Consider the following 15215-nt stretch of genomic DNA (forward strand, 5'->3'; position numbering starts at 1 on the left):
ACCCGGCGAGTTGGGACACGGATCCCTCGCCCACCCTTTCCGCTGTGCCCTTGCCCGCCCCCCATCCTATCTCCAGCCCTGGTTTCCAGCCGATGCTCCCATTTCCTCGCCGTCCACTTTGTCTCATCTTCCGCCAGTGGCGGGCACTGTGATAACCACTTGGCACGTATAATTCCCATGAGCCCGTTGCCACAACCCTGTAAGGTGGTCCCTTGGTCATTACCTTTTGCTAGTGAGGAAGCAGGCTCCTTGCTCGTGATGGCAGAGCCAGGAGGTAACAGAGTCTGACTCCAGCTTAGTCGACTGTGGCTCCAAAAGCTTCCTGCGGGGTTTTGTGCAAATAACCCATGCTTGGGAGCCAGGCCCCGAGGAGTATCTCACTTCTTTGGGCCAGGGCACCATCATATCTGGAGACAACGGCGAGACTAGTCTATTCGTTGAATACCTAGTGTTAACCAAAAAGTGACTGATGCAGGTCTCGTTCAATAGAGGTTGATTTAACCAAGGTTGAGGACGCACCCGAAGGGAAAAACACAAGTCACAGGAGCATCTGTGACTTGCACATTTTCCAAAGGTTTGGGGAACTTCAGTATTAAGAGTTTTAAGAGAAAAGGTTTTCACTATGCGCACATACATGGATTGCTTGCAACAGCATAATGTGTAAACTTTCCTAGAGGTGCTTACAGACTCATTTAGGGCCCTGGCTGTCCCTGAGAGCTAAAATAGTCTGGGAGAAATCACTTTACAGATGGTGACCTCCTACTAGTTAGTGCAAATCAGACCTTGCTTGAAGTGAAAGAAAGTGGTGGGTAAGGTGTTGAATTCAAAGGATGTGAGCAGGCATTTTTTTCAACTCTTGGGTAAAATGATATGAAAATACCAGAGTAGGTCATCCCAGGAGTCTGGGCAGTGCTTTCACTGGTGGTGGAAAGGTTGGTTCATGTGACCTACTTCTTCACTAGCCTCTTTTAAAACATCTGAATGCATAGGAATTCGGTGGAATGAAATCCTGAAAGTGAAAGTGGTTGCCTGATGAGAAGTTATTATTGAAGAGAATCAACCGTTGTAGTTGCTCTATTAAATGGGAAACATTCCCTACAACTAGAAGCAGTGTCAACTAGAACCCTGACATTTACATCAGACAGGCATGGCTGGGAATCCCAACTCTTTTCAGAACTGTGTGACCTAAGGCAATTTACCTAATTTCTCTGAGTACAACTTCCTTATCGATAAAAAAGGAGATAAGACCTACATTCTAAAATGCATGGCTGCTTAATAAATGGCAGCAGTTCTTTTTGTTTTTATGTATTAATTCATTATGAATTTAATTTCCAATTAGTGATATGAAATTATTGCCATTAATTTGATATTCTGGCAGGGAGTTGGACCTGGGTTCCTCTCATAAGATAAAATGATGATAGTTTTTATTTATTCATTCTTTAAAATTATGTTAATACGTTTTTCTAAAGTAAGAAATTTTCTGTACCTTTTCAAAAAATGATTGAAGCTGGCTTAATCATTCATCTGGTAGGAGGAAAAAAATATTCTTTATCAGGTAAAAAAATGAACAGTTATAATAAATTTCGAAAGTTCTGTTCATGAGAACGGAATCAGTTAAAATTGATTCCGTACTCATTGACACTGTACTCTTGATTATATTGCTTATATATTGTGTTTCATGGCATGAAATGAGAATTTTATTTACTAAATCATAGTTCATATTATAGAATCATGTATGCAACTTTTTTCCTTTTCTTTTCATCTCTTCTCTTCTTTTTTATTCGATAAAGAGCACAGGGACAGTCGGGCACAGTGGCTCACGCCTGTAATGCCAACACTTTGGGAGGCTGAGGTGGTCAGATCACCTGAGGTCAGGAGTTCGAGACCAGCCTGGCCAACATGGCGAAACCCCGTCTCTACTAAAAGTACAAAAAAAATAGCCAGGCATGGTGGCAGGCGTCTGTAATCCCAGCTACTCTGGAAGCTGAGACAGGAGAATCGTTTGAACCCAGGAGACGGAGGTTGCAGTGGGCGGAGATTGTGCCACTACACTCCAGAGTGAGTCTCTGTCTCAAAAAAAAAAAAAAAAAAAAAGGAACACAGTGACTTCCAGGCATTCCAAAAACTGAAAATGAAAATGTAGCCTTGGTTTGGGTCCTCATTCTTATTACTGTGACTCTCTAACAGATTTTCCTGCTTTTCATCCCCCTTCCCACTGCCCATCCATCTCTATACCACAATCAGATTAATTTTCTGAACCTTAAGTTATCTAATGACATTACACTATGCTTACAGGTCACCAACGCCTCCCTCTCCTGTCAAAGCTCATACTCAAACCTCCACTGGCTTCTGGTTTTCTGTGCTCTGTGTTCGTTCTGCCTTTCCAGACTCCATGGCCCTGAGTAGTCTTCACACACAAGATAGTCAAACCTACAGATGGCCCTGTCCTTTCCTACTTTCATGCTTGTGTGGCCAGGCATGTTTAATTTCAGCCATCATTTACAAATTATTATTATTATTATTTGAGATGGAGTCTGGCTGTGTTACCCAGGCTGGAGTGCAGTGGTGCGATCTCGGCTCACTTCTGCCTTCTGGGTTCAAGTGATCGTCGTGCCTCAGGCTCCCAAATAGCTGGAATTACAGGTGTGTGCCCCATGCCCGGCTAACGTTTGTATGGTTAGTAAAGACGGGTTTTCGCCATATTGGCCAGGCTGGTCTCGAACTCCTGACCTCAGGTGATGGTGATCCGCCCATCTCAGCCTCCTAAAGTGCTGGGATTACAGGTGTGAGCCACCGTGCCCAGCTCATTTATAAATTAGAAGAGTTTTCATTAACATTTTGGTTTTTCGTCTTTTTTTAAAAAATCAGGTTATCTCTCAACGTGGGACTCATATTTCTGGATAGCAGCAGTGGGCTGGAGCTGCTAATGGTTTCTTCATAGTTCTTTTCAGGCCTGTGCCAGGCTCTCTCAATAATGGACACTTATATTATTCTTCAGTTCTGGGAAGTTTTATTATATGATTTCCTTGATAAGATCCCCTCACCCCTACCCCATCCCAGATTTTTTTTTCTTTGTTTCCTTATTTTATTTCTTTTCTTTTTCTTTTCTTTCTTTTGAGACAGGATCTCACTCTGTTGCCCAGGTTTGAGTGCAGTGGCTCCATCTCGACTGACTGTAACTTCTGCCTCCCAGGCTCAAGCTGTCTTTTCACCTCAGCCTCCCAAGTAGCCAGGACTACAGGCATGGGCACCATCGTGCCTGGCTAATTTTTGTATTTTTTTTTTTTTTTTGGTAGAGATGGGGTTTTGCCATGTTGGCCAGGCTGGTCTCCAACTCCGGGACTCAAGTGATCCACCCGCCTCAGCCTCCCCTAAGTGCAGGGATTACAGGCATGAGCTACAGTGCCTGGCCTGTTCTATATTTTGGAAATCTACTTTTTATACTTTCTTATATAGACATGTAAGTTTCAATATCAGATATTTGGTTTTAGAACGATAAAGAAAATGATAGAAAAAGTGGGGCAAAATGTTAACAATTGGTACAGCCGGGTAAAGTGAATAAAGGTCAGGGAAACTCAAAGCCTAGGTACAAGAAGTGAGTGATGGCCCTAGGGCAAGTATCAGGTTGATTGAGCAGCTAAGCTGGTAGTTCCCTCGTGTCCAGCTACAATGAGCTAGCAGTAACTTTGTAAGCTAAAGCAGTGGGAAATGGTCTTGGATAGGCAGAGAAATGTGCCCCCTCCCCACCTTGCAGCTAATGAATCATGCAGCGGTGGGGAGCATGAGCTCCCAGAAGACAAACTACCACTAAACCTCCCTATTCAAGGTATGGCCTTACTCCCTCCCCACAATCTCTGGAGTTAGGGAGAGAACACAGAACAGCTGGTACACAGGGCTTCTCAAATATAAAGCCGAAGAGAGAATCATCATTTGTGTATATCCAATAGCACAAAATAGAGACATCTAAAATCATCAAATAGAAGAGTTAGCACTCAAGGAGGCAGAATAGAGCAAAAACCACATGACTTTATGGCAAATACACTATCTTCACAGTAATGGGAGATAATTCACAGAAAAGAGTCAATCAGAGATCAGAGATCATTTCCCTGCTTCCCAAATGTCGGTGCCATTTGGAATGACATATTCTTTGGCAGCCCCTCACATTAGGTCTTTCACTCATAGAGTAAGAATTACTAGGCCAGGTATGGTAGCTTATGCCTTTGGGAGGCCAAGGCAGGAGAATTGCCTGAGCCCAGGAGTTCAGGACCAGCCTGGGCAACAGGGAGACTGCATCTGTACAAAAATAAAAAAATTATAGTAGAAAAGGTCAAGTAGAACACTGAAATAGACTTCATGCAGAAGTTAAAAACAGCATCACATAACAGTGGTAATGGTAAACATTAATGCTACCCTTAAAGATTTAAAGAATGCAGAGATAGTGGTTCCTCTTATACCTGCATTTAATTCACTTGTCTGGCCCTGCAACTACTATGATGAATGTCATATATTTCCTAAGACAGTTTAGCATGGTTTACGGTTTTTGTATCTGTTATGTCTGACCTCATCTCTCCCACCCTTTTTTCTTTTTCTATTTATAGGCATATTTGTTTTGTTGCTTATTCATCATCTTTCATTGGGTTGCTTTTGTTTGCTTTTTCCTCCAGCAGTTTGGAATATGTGTACCCTAGCCCGACTCATCTACGGCTTTCCTTTTTCCTCTTGAATGTTTCCTCTTCAATGTTTCTTTGTAGCATTGGGCACGCTGACTGTCTTTTTTGTTTTTTTTGTTTTGTTTTGTTTTTTGTTTTGTTTTGTTTTGTTAGGTTTTTATTTACATCATATTGCCTCCTGCCATACAGGGCTCTGTCTGGCATTTTCTTCCTATGTTCTTTATCTGGGTGACACCTATTCATTCTCTAGCCGATAACACTGTCTGATAGAACTGACTGAGATGTTGGAAATGTTCTATAGCTGCACAGTTCAAGTGGTAATTACTAGCCCCATGTGGCTTTTTAGTGCTTGAAATATGGACAGTGAGAATGAGAAACTGAATTTTAAATTTTATTCCATTTTAGTTAATTTAAATTTAAACATCCACCTGTGGCTCGTGGCTACTGTATTGGAACGCTGAACTCCCAATCAATAGTCGCTTCTCAGAAATCTTTCTCTGATCTCCCTGATCAGGTCAAATCTCTCTAATATAGGCTCTCATGGTAGAAGGTCTTCTCATTTTTAGTTGTGAGTAAATTGCAATTTTATATTTATTTCTGTGATTACTTAAGGTCTTTTTTGTCAGACTATAGACTTCAGTAAGATAAGACTTTGGTTATCATTAAGCAAGTGCCCAGCATGTAGTGGATCATGATATATATTTGTTGAACAATTTGTTGAATGAATGAATGAATTATAACAATGCTTTACCTCTAAGGAGAGCAGTAGAAGGGTAGATAAAAAGGGATTTCTGATTTATCTTTATATATCTCAACACAGAGAACAAATTCATGCATTAAATATGTGCAATTAAAAACATTTAAAATTTTTCCTCAGCTTTACAAAACCCAGTGTACAGACAATAACTTCATATGAACAGGTAATAAATCATACATGAATAAAGAGAAAGAAAAAAGGAAAGAGAAGAAGGGAGGGAAAAGGAGAAGGAAAGAGTTGATCATTCTATTTTGTGACACAGATTAAAGGGGGACAAGAATAGAAGCAAGGAGATCTGCTAAGAGGCCAAATGAGTGATGAAGGTAGCTGGATTTAAGAAGTAATTTGGGCTGGCCATGGTGGTTCTTGCCTGTAATGCCAGCACTTTGGGAGGCCCAGATAGGAAGACTGCTTGGGGCCAGGGTTTGAGACCAGCCTGAGCAACATAGTGAGATCCCTATCTCTACCAAAAAAAAAAAATCTTTAAATAAAATAAAAATTAGTTGTTGTTGTTGCACATGCCGCAGTCCCAGCTACTCAGGAGGCTAAGGCAGGAGGATCACTTGATCCCAGGTGCTTGAGACTGTAATAAGCTATGATTGCACCACTACACTCCACCTTGGGTAACAGAGTGAGACCCTATTTCTTTTTTTATTTTTTATTTTTATTTATTTTTTTTGAGACAGAGTCTTGCTCTGTCACCCAGGCTGGAGTGCAGTGGCACGATCTCGGCTCACTGCAACTTCCGCCTCCTAGGTTCAAGCGATTCCCTTGCCTCAGCCTCCTGAGTAGCTGGGATTACAGGTGTCTGCCACCACGCCCAGCCAAAGTTTTTTGTATTTTTAGTAGAGATAGGGTTTCACCATGTTAGTCAGGCTGGTCTTGAACTCCTGACCTCAGGTGATCCACCCGCCTCGGCCTCCCAAACTGCTGGGATTACAGGCATGAGCCACCATGCCCAGGCCCTATTTAAAAAATAATAATAATAATCTGGAGATAGCCTGTAATCCCGGCACTTTGGGAGGCCGAGGCGGGTGGATCACAAGGTCAGGAGATGGAGACCATCCTGGCTAACATGGTGAAACCCCGTCTCTACTAAAAATACAAAAAATTAGCCTGGCGTGGTGGCGGGCACCTGGAGTCCCAGCTACTGGGGAGGCTGAGGCAGGAGAATGGCGTGAACCCGGGAGGCGGAGCTTGCAGTGAGCCGAGATCGCGCCACTGCACTCCAGCCTGGAGAGCGAGACTCCGTCTCAAATAATAATAATAATAATAATAATAATCTGGAGACAGCATGGAAAACAGTGAACTTGGAGTTTGAATTAAGGTCTTGCCAGAAGCTAAAATATAAAGCTTTAAAGTGTACATATATTGTAGTTATGAGAGTGCCTATGATTGAGATCATCCAGGGACAGTGTGATGTGCAACGGATAAAAGGGCTGAAGTTAAAGCCTGCTAACATTTGAGGTTGAAGCCTTGAAAGAAGTATCTCCCCAGAGGAAAGAATTGCAGGCAGTTGGAGATATAGAATAAAGCAGTGTCTTGGGAACTGTATTACTTTGTTTCAAATAAGCAAGTTCTGGTTTACAGCAAGATTCATTTCATTCTGTGAAAACTAGAGTAACTTAAATTTTAACGTCCCATCTTTTGTTAAACTTCCAAGATTTTGCTTATAAAACAATCAGGATTTTTTCCCCACTAGATGGCGGTATTATTTAATGTTTTATAGAGCAGCCTGCTTTGCCTTTTTTTTCTTCCACTGCCTTAGAAAAGGAAAGTGAAGGAATATTTATTCAATATTTACTGAGTTAAGCACTTAACTGAGTACCCTGTATAGGCAGGGCGCGGTGGCTCACGCCTGTAATCCCAGCACTTTGGGAGGCTGAGGCGGGCAGATCACAAGGTCAGGATATCGAGACCATCCTGGCTAACATGGTGAAACCCCATCTCTACTTAAAATACAAAAAAAAAAAAAAAAAAATTAGCCAGGCGCGGTGGCGGGCGCCTGTAGTCCCAGCTACTCGGGAGGCTGAGGCAGGAGAATGGCGTGAACCCGGGAGGCGGAGCTTGCAGTGAGCCGAGATCATCGCGCCACTGCACTCCAGCCTGGGCGACAGAGCGAGACTCCGTCTCATAAAGAAACAAACAAACAACGACAACAACAAAAACAACTGAGTACCCTGTATATGCTATCTCATGCAGTCCCTGCAATAATAATGTAAGTCAGAATCTTGGCATTTCTCTGTGCAAAATGCTTCAGTGGATTCTGATCTCCTTTAGAATAAAAACCAAAGTCCTTACCAAGGCCCATAAGACCTTACACAATCTCCATTGCCCCCACCTACCATAACCCATACCTTGCCACATTTACAGAACACACTTTTACCTCAGGGCTCCTTTGTTTTTTTAATCAACCTTTTTGAGGTATAAATTAAGTAAAATAAACTGCATCTGTTTAAAGTATACAATTTAATCTTTTGGCACACGTACACACTGATACCTTCTCTTTCTTAGAGGCAGGAGCAAACTTTTTGGGGTGATGAGAATATTCTGCATATTTGGTTTTTAATATTCTGCACATTCTCATCACCCCCAAAAGTTTGCTCCTGCCCTAAGTAAAAGAAAGAGAAGGAATATTTATGAAATACTAATTTCTATTTACTTTGTATTTGCGTTACTCTTCTTTTTCTAGATTCTTATCATTGTGTTAGACCTTTCTTCTTTTCTAATATAAATACTTAAAACTATTAATTTTCCTCTAAGCTCTGCTCTAGTTACATCCCACAAATGTGGAGATGTAACTGAAGTATTGGAGAGTTATCTTTCTTTTCTTTTATTTATCTTTTTGGAGACAGAGTCTCACTCTGTCACACAGGCTGGAGTGCAGTGGCGCAATCTCGGCTTGCTGCAACCTCTGCCCCCTGGGTTCAAGCTATTCTCCTTCCTCAGCCTCCCAAGTAGCTGGCATTACAGGTGCCTGCCACCATGCCCAGCTAATTTTTGTATTTTTAATAGAGACAGGTTTCCCCATGTTGGCCAGGCTGGTCTTGAACTCCTGACCTCAGGTGATCCACCCGCTTTGGCCTCCCAAACTGCTGGGATTACAGGTGTGAGCCACTGCACCTGGCCGGAAAGTTATCTTTCATTACTACACAGTTTGAAATGTTTTGTAATTCTTGTGATTACTTATTTGATCCATGGATTATTTGGAAGTGGATTGTATTTCCAAGTATTTGTGATTTCCTAGATATTTTACTAATTTTTAATGTAATACTATCATGGTTTAATTTAATTTAATGCCATTATGGTATTGCTTATATGTGGAGAACATACATACTGTCTATGATTTCAATCATTTTGAATGTATTGAGACTTTCCTGGTGAAAATATTATTTTCTTATTTGTTTTTTCCCCTACTTTTTTCTTATTTCCCTCACTTTTTGCCCGCTTGTGGACTATTTGAATTTTTAAAAGAATTTCATTATAATTTATCTATTGATATTTTAGCCCTTTCTCTTTGCATTTTTTTTCCAGTCATTATTGTAGAGGTTAAAATCTACATCCTTAACTTTTCACTGCACACTTAGAGTTAACACTGATCAGTTCATTTATCATGTAGAGAACTTGCAGTCATATAGATCCCTTAAGACTGTCTTTCCATCCCTTGTGCTATAGTTGTTGTATGTATCATATCTACATACATTATAGACAATGGTGGCTGGTTAATGTTTGACAACCGGATCTAAAGAAAAAGGTCCAGTTTACAGTGTTTGCTGATTTCCATAGTGTAAATATTCTCACCATGGCCAATTTCAAGTTACCAGTGTATCTTCAACTGGTTCATAAATTTCCTGAAAATTTAGCAATTGGTTCTCATGAGCTAGTACATGCCAGCTTTAGTATCCTGATGATTATAAACCCAACAATGTTGTAATTTTGCTTTAAACAATCACATATATTTTAAAGAAATTAAGGCCAGATGCAGTGGCTCATGCCAGCACTTTGGGAGGCCAAGGCAGGTGGATCACCTGAGGTCAGGAGTTCGAGACTAGCCTGGCCAACATGGTGAAACCCCGTATGTACTAAAAATACAAAAATTAGCCAGGCACGGTGGCATGCGCCTGTAATCCCAGCTACTCGGGAGGCTGAGGCAGGAAATCGCTTGAACCCGGGAAGTGAAGTTTGCAGTGAGCTGAGATCACGCCATTGCACTCCAGCCTGGGTGACAGAGCAAGACTCCAAATCAAAAGTAAATAAATAAGAAATAAAAATAAAGAAATTAAGAGAAAAAAAATCTGTATTTTCCAAGAGATATACATATATCGTTTGTTATGCTCTTCATTTCTTCCTAAATTCTGAGTTTCTAATGTGGTACCATTCTCATCAGCATGAAGGACTTCCTTTGCATTTCTTGTAGTGCAGGTTTCCCAGAAACAAATTTTACTAGTGTTATTTTGTCTTAAAATATTTTTGCAGGTTTATTTTTTGTGTGAAAAACAAAAACGATATAAAAATTTAAGAAATATTTTAATTTCATTTAAATACTTGGCCAGGCACGGTGGCTCACACCTATAATTCCAGCACTTTGGGAGGCAGAGGTGGGCAGATAACCTGAGGTCAGAAGTTCAAGACCAGCCTGGCCAACATGGTGAAACCTTGTCTCTACTAAAAAATACAATAGCCAGGCATGGTGATACACACCTGTAATCCCAGCTACTCAGGAGGCTGAGGCGGGACAATCGCTTGCACCTGGGAGGCGGGGGTTGCAATGAGCTGAGATTGAACCATTGCACTCCAGCCTGGGTGACAGAGCAAGACTCTGTCTCAAAAAAAAAAAAAAATTCTTTATAGTCTAGAATTCTACTTTTATAGCTTTTTCTTGCAGCACTCTAAAGAGATTATTGCACTGTCTTTGACCGCCATAGTTTCTCAGTAATCCATTTCTTTTGAATAGTTGTTCATCTAAATATGATGGGTTGCTTTTCTCTATCTATGTTAAAGATTTTTCTCAGGCCGGGTGCGGTGGCTCAAGCCTGTAATCCCAGCACTTTGCGAGGCCGAGGCAGGCGGATCATAAGATCAGGAGTTCAAGACCAGCCTAACCGACATGGTGAAACCCCATCTCTACTAAAAATACAAAAATTAGCCAAGGGTGGTGGCACATGCCTGTAATCACAGCTACTCAGGAGGCTAAGGCAGGAGAATCTCTTGAACCCAGGAGCTGGAGGTTGCAGTGAGCCAAGATTGCACTACTGCACTCCAGCCTGGGCAACAGAGCGAGACTCTGTCTCAAAAAAATAAAACAATAAAGATTTTTCTCTTTATCCTACATAAACAAAAGCACGCTGGGGCCCTGAATAATTGTTTAGAGTGTAAATGAGTCCTAAGACTAAAAAGTTTGAGGCCAGGTGTGGTGGCTCACACCTGTTATCCCAGCACTTTGGGAGGTCAAGGCAGGAGGATCACTGGAAGTCAAGAGTTCAAGACCAGTCTGGCCAAAATGCTGAAACCCCAACTCTACTAAAAAATGTAAAAATTAGTCATGTGTGCCCGGGCATGGTGGCTTATACCTGTAATCCCAGCACTTTGGGAGGCCAAGGCAGGTGGATCACCTGAGTTCAGGAGTTTGAGACCAGCCTGACCAACAAGGTGAAACCTGGCTACTAAAAATTAGCCAGGCATGGTGGTGTGTGTCTGTAGTCCCAGCTACTTGGGAGGCTGAGGCAGGAGAATCACTTCAACTCGGGAGGTGGAGGCTTCAGTGAGCCCAGATCACATCACTGCACTCCAGCCTGTGTGACAGAATGAGACTGTTTTTTTTTTTCTAAAAAATGTTTGAGAACTGTGGACTTATATAGCATCTCCTGCGGGTGGAGTGGTGATAATCTGTAACTTACATTTAATAGTGATGCCATGGACTCTGCTGCCTGTTGGAATCTTCGCTCTGCCACTTACTGGTTGTATGACCTTGGGGTAAATTTCCTTAACTTTGCTTCGGTTTCCTTTCATATAAAATAGAGATGATGATACTACCTAGTCAGGATCCCAGCAGAAAAACAGAACACTCACTAAGCATTTAAAAGAGGAGAATTTATTATAGGAAATGGATTTTATGTGTAATAGAAGATCTGAGAAGCCAAGAAGAGGAAAGGAGAAGCAACTGAGAGAATAGTGACAGCAGAAAGCCTCTACCATCCTCAAGCCAGAGAGACAAGAGAAAGGGACAGTGTTCCTGGTCCCTAGGAGCTGTGGTTCCCCTGGGAAATATAATGGACCTGTTGAGGAAGACCTAAAGCCACAGAAACAAAGAATGTGAAGGAGAAATGCCCTGATTCCTCCTTTATGCCTGCTTTGCAATCTCCCACCAGTACCTCCCATTAACTGAATCCAACTGGAAGCCACATTTCAGTGGCTGGGTCTGGGAAATGCAGCATGCAGGGTCCGGCCCCTTGTGACATAGAGTAGAGCTAGATAGGAATTAGAGAGCAAACAGATCCTAAAAGATTAGCACTCTGTCTCATAGAAACATTGTGATTAAATGATTTAACATTTGGGAAATAGGCCGGGTGCAGTGGCTCACGCCTGTAATCCCAGCACTCTGGGAGGCCAAGATGGGCAGATCGCAAGGTCAGGAGTTCGAGACCAACTGGCCAACATAGTGAAACCCCGTCTCTACTAAAAATACAAAAATTAGTCAGGTGTGGTGGCGTGCACCTGGAGTCCCAGCTACTTGGGAGACTGAGGTAGGAGAACCGTTTGAACCCAGGAGGCGGAGGTTGCAGTGAGCTGAGACCGTGCCATTGCACGCAGTGAGCTGAGACCATGCCATTGCACGCAGTGAGCTGAGACTGTGCCATTGCACGCAGTGAGCTGAGACCATGCCATTGCACTCCAGGCTGGGTGACAAAGTGAGACTCTGTCTCAAAAAAAAAAAAAAAAAAATTGGGAAATGCTTAAAATTGTATCTCACACATAATAAGTGCTCTACGGGGGTTTGTTAAAGACAGCATTACTTCCAACTGTTATAATACTGTTTTTGTGTTTGTTTTAGGGTATTAAGACTTTTTATTATGACAAACTGCAAAGTTTTGACTTTTTGTTTTTAGTGCCTCTGTTGAGAGAACTCTTGTGGCCCTTTATCAAGCAAAACTTTCCAGTAAGCACACATATTTATATCACACTCAATGATTTTTCCAGGTCATCTATTGTGATGGACAAAGGTAAAGATATTTGATAACTTCATCAATGGTATTTTCATTTGAATACAAAATAATATTTTAATGTTGCAAGGCACTGAATAAGTACATTTTCTGTGCCTAGAACTGGGCTGGACCCCACAAAGGAAGAAAGAAGGATGACAAAGGTGCCATGCTTATTTATAATTTAGGAGGAGAGAGAAGACATACACTCAAGAAACAAAATCTATTCCACGCTGTATTGGAGTATGCTGGGTTATATAACATAATGCTGACTGAGGAGTGTGACAGTGCAGGAGTCAGAGCAGGGTGATCTCAGAGAATTGCCATCATTTCCCCTCCTTTTTTTTTTTTTTTTTTTAAGAGATGGAGTCTCACTATGTTGCCCAGATGGCCTGGAATTCCTGGCTCAAGTGATCCTCCCACCTCAGCCTCCCAAGTAGCTTACCACTGTGCCTGGCTCCCCTTTATCTGATGTAGTTAGAAAGCACTAGCTGATTATCCAAGCCCGTAGGGGGATAGAACTGATACCATGTACAGCACTTGCAAAGCTCCTTCGAATTTCCCATTCAGTCCTGTGAAGTTGATGTTACCATCACATTCTTGGTCTGAAACAGCCAATAGTGGAGACAGTTGGGGCTCTCAGTGGCTAGGCAGCCTGGAGGTAATACCACCTACATCACAGGGTTGTGATGAGGCCAGTAAAGTACATAGAAGAGAGCGGCTGGCCTGTGGGAAGAGCTTGGGGCTCAGTGATCTATTGCCTCTATGGAGAGGCAGTAGAATGGAGGAACTTCTAGCAGGGTCTCTAAAGCCAGAGAGGCTGGGTTCAAACCCACCTTCTATCATCTACTACAGAAGACTTGCCTAGTCCTCTTTGGGCCTCAATTTCTTCATCTGAAAATGGGAAAGAAAATAGCCAACTCACAGGGTTATTTTGAGATATAAATGTAATACTTTTTGAACATGGCACATAGCAAGAGCTCAATAAATATAATCTTATTGTTATTCCAGCTAAAAAATTCTAAATCTTACGTAATTCAGTGTCTCCTTTAAAAATAACAGATATGTGGCTGGGTGCGGTGGCTCAAGCCTGTAATCCCAGCACTTTGGGAAGCTGTGGCGGGTAGATCACTTGAGGTCAGGAGTGCGAGACCAGACTGGCCAATGTGGTGAAACCCTGTCTCTACTGAAAACACAAAAATCAGCCAGGTGTTGTGGTGGGCGCCTGTAATCCCAGCTACTTGGGAGGCTGAGGCACAAGAATTGCTTGAACCCAGTAGGCAGAGGTTGCAGTGAGCTAAGATTGCATGACTGCACTCCGGCCTGGGTGACAGAGCAAGATTGTGTCTCAATAAATAAATAAATAACAGATATGTAACTCTCATTTTATTTTGTTGTCATTGAATTAATAGATAACATAACCTTGCTGTGTATGTAATATGAAAAATCAATACAATGCCAACAGAGTATTAAAAAAGAGAAATTATGTGTAATAGTGTATATTTCAGTATTTAAATGATTACAGTAGAAGGCCTAATGTGATAGTTGTAGTCAGATGTTTACAACTACTCATAATGAATAAATTTAGAGTAAGAAAATTAAGACAATATTTAGCTGAATATTGCCATCACTTCTTTTTTATACTTAGCATTTTAAACTTTGGCTAAATAATATATTCCTATTCAACACACACCTAGAATCACCCCACATGCGACAGCTCCAAATGCAGACTGAAGTTGTGTTATACTGGAGGTGTGTATGCCACACAAATGGCACAAAAGAGGAGTAATTTTATGCAGTGATAAACCTTTCTTAGTAATACTCACCTGGCTAATTTTTTGTATTTTTCTTGAGGTTTCACCATGTTGGCCAGGCTGGTCTCAAACCCATAAGCTCAGGTGATCCACCCTCCTTAGGCTCCCAAAGTGCTGGTACCACAGGTCTGAGTTACCGAGCCCAGCCTACATACTAAAATTGTGACAAAAATACCTCATAAGAAAAACATTCAGGATTTGGACCAACCCAATTTTTTTGTGAGTTGTTGTCCCTAACAAGTGAGAATATCTAGCATTCCTAGTCTTCAATCACTAAACCGAGTAGCATTCCCAATAATATGACACACCACAGCCTCCACCCCAAATTTCCCAACAAACCCTACTCGGGGGTGACCCTTTTTCTGTAACCTACAAGCATTTAATGTCATTGCGAAAGCAATCACTAGGTGGCAGCCTATATCAAGGTATTCAAGACCATGCGCGACCCAAGGTTAAGATTAATAAGACTTCCTGGGAGGTGAGCGGGGTTGGAAATGAAGGACAAGAGGATTTCAGCTTTATTTGTAATGTTTTATTTCTATCACTACAAAAAGATTACTCAAATATGACAAAAAATATTAAAAATGGGTGTGAATGAAAAAAGCCATGGAAATTGTACTTTTCTCTATTTTTACATTTATTTATTTATTTATTTATTTATTTATTTATTTATTTAGAGATGGAGTCTCCCTCTGTCGCTCAGACTGGAGTGCAGTGGTGTGATCTGGGCTCACTGCAATCTCCGCCTCCTGGGTTCTAGTGATTCTCCTGCCTC

This window comes from Theropithecus gelada, chromosome 8, assembly GCF_003255815.1.
Source record: "Theropithecus gelada isolate Dixy chromosome 8, Tgel_1.0, whole genome shotgun sequence".
NCBI lineage: Eukaryota > Metazoa > Chordata > Mammalia > Primates > Cercopithecidae > Theropithecus > Theropithecus gelada.